Source organism: Penaeus monodon, chromosome 43 (assembly GCF_015228065.2).
Source record: "Penaeus monodon isolate SGIC_2016 chromosome 43, NSTDA_Pmon_1, whole genome shotgun sequence".
Taxonomy (NCBI): Eukaryota; Metazoa; Arthropoda; class Malacostraca; order Decapoda; family Penaeidae; genus Penaeus; species Penaeus monodon.
In genome coordinates, this window is record NC_051428.1 from 28510512 (window position 1) to 28513011 (window position 2500).

Genomic DNA, 2500 nt, shown 5'->3' on the forward strand with positions numbered 1-2500 from the left:
ACACCTCCTTGAGTCATCACTTGCGTGTGATTGTGTGTGGAGCGATGTTTTGTGTGTTTGAGTGATGCCTTTTGAGAAGGGTTGCGTTGGCGATTGAATACTGCATGTTTGAGTTTGTTAAAGTGATTTTTCGTATTTATATTATTTACCATGTGGTGGAGGAGATTAAGGGGAAGAATTTCCAAAAAAAAAGATATCCAAATTCGTATCGTGAATCACGGCAAAGCATGCATATCTTTTCATAAAACTGATATTTCCATTTTTACACGTTTGTGGAAAAACTGTTGCATAACTATTTCCTCTTTTTATGTGATTTAATGATAACTCATAATACCAAGTGGTAATGAAATCTATAATTACATTGCCGTACTCTCTAACGAGGATATATAATGATAAAAAATGAGTGAAGTGATAAGCAGATAAGAAGATAAATATATATGGAAAGACCATCCTTTCTTTCCCCGTCTTCGTTAAACATTTAATTCAAATATGTTTTGTGCATTTGTTTCACATTCTTCCTTTCTGTTATTCTTTCTCTTCCTCTTCGTGTTCTCTTATTTCCCTATTCTCTCTACTCTTTTTACTTTCTTTTTCTTCTCCTCACTCGTATTCTCTCTTTTTCCACGTCCTCTAATTCTCTGTGCCTCGTAGTTTCCCCTTCCCCTCTCTCTTCTCTCTCTCTCCTCCTTTTCCTCCATCCGCCTCTTCTCTCTCTCTCCTCCGTTTCCTCCATCCGCCTCTTCTCTCCCCCCTCCCCTTCTCCTCCTCTTTTTTCACTGTCCTCCATTCTCCGTTTCCTCTCTTTCCTCCTTTTCTTCCTCCCCTCTCTTCTCCCTTCCATCCTTCTCTTCCTCTCTTTTGTCTCTTCTCTCTTTTCCTCTCTTCTCCCCCCCCCCCCTCTCTCTCTCTCTCTCTCTCTCTCTCTCTCTCTCTCTCTCTCTCTCTCTCTCTCTCTCTCCTCTCTTCTCTCTCCTCACTCACTCACTCACTCACTCTCTCTCTCTCTCTCTCTCTCTCTCTCTCTCTCTCTCTCTCTCTCTTTCTCTCGCTCACTCCCTCCCTCCCTCTCTTTTTTTCTCCTTTTCCTTTCTCTCTACCTCTCTTTTTCTCATTCACTTAGCCATCACAAATATATGAAAAAAATATATATGTTTACTTAATACCGAGGGAGTCTGCAGTATGTTTTCATCCCAAAGTCTTTGAGGAAAGTCTTGGATGTTATAAAAAAAGGAAAAAAAGTTCTTTGTCGCATGTCTTAAGAGCGAGTTGCAGGTACTTTGCCATAAAAAATGGAGTGGTTTACATGTAAGAAATATTGCAAAGAAGGTCACGGAACTGTTATTGTTATAAGCAGTACTTCTATGGATCTGATTTCTTATTACTGTTTAAGAAATTATTTTTATTCCTCCGATTTTACGTGCTTGCTCTTTCGTGGTGGATTGGCTTAGTTCCTGTTTTCTATAAAGAATACGAATTTCTGTAGTGGAATGAGAGAGTAACTTTTTTTCTTTTCTTTTTTGATAGTAAAACAGGGTCACGACTATCTTCCTCTTTTATAGTGAAATTGGGAAGCTATTCTCTTCCCGTTCTATTTGAAATGGGTTAGTTATTGTCCTTCTGTGCTATTCTGGAATGGACCAGCAATTCCCGTTCTGTTTGATAGGAAAATAGGGTCAATACTATCTTCCTCTTTTACGATGGAATGAGCTGTTTTCCTGTCCTATATTAGAAGGGCTAGCAACTGCCTTCCCGTTCGGTATAGGCTACTGTCCTGTCGTTTGATGGAAGGGGCTAGCAACTGTCTTCTCGCTCTGTACTGGAATAGGCTAGTAACTGTCCTTCTGTCTTATTATAGAACGGCCTAGCATATACCCTTCTATCCTTTGTTGGAATGGGCTAGCAACTGTCTTGGATTGGATGGGTGTTACTTCTGTTCTGTTATAGAATGAGCTAACATATGTCCTTCTATCCTTTGTTGGAATGGGCTAGCGATTGTCTTCTCGTCCTGTAATGGGATGGGCGAGCGGAGGCATTCATTTCCCCTCTCTTTGGGGTATTTACGGGTTTTTTTTATTTCCTAATGTAGCAAACAGACACGCCCCAAATCACTGAATATGCAGATGAGATGCCTGTGTGGAATTTCTTTTTTACTAGACTTAATGCTATTAGGAGAAATTAAAATCGAAAGTTGGGTTGGGAAAAAAAACTATTTACTATTTCAGTTTCAATATATTCAGCATATTAAGGAAAATGGAGTATTCGGCATATTTTCATCAGCTGTTAAGTGCAGTCTGTAAAGTACTTATTTGGGTATTCTTCAATTATCACAAGCTAAAGTCTTCCTTTCTCATCTCTCATTCCTTCTTTTTCTCTGCCTTTTTCCTCTCACTCTTCTCCTTATCCTCTTCCTCCTTTGCCTCTCTCCTCTTTTTTTCTCTTCTTCCCTCTCTCCACCTTTTCTTCCTCCCATCTCTTCCTTCTATCTCTTCCCCTCTGTCTT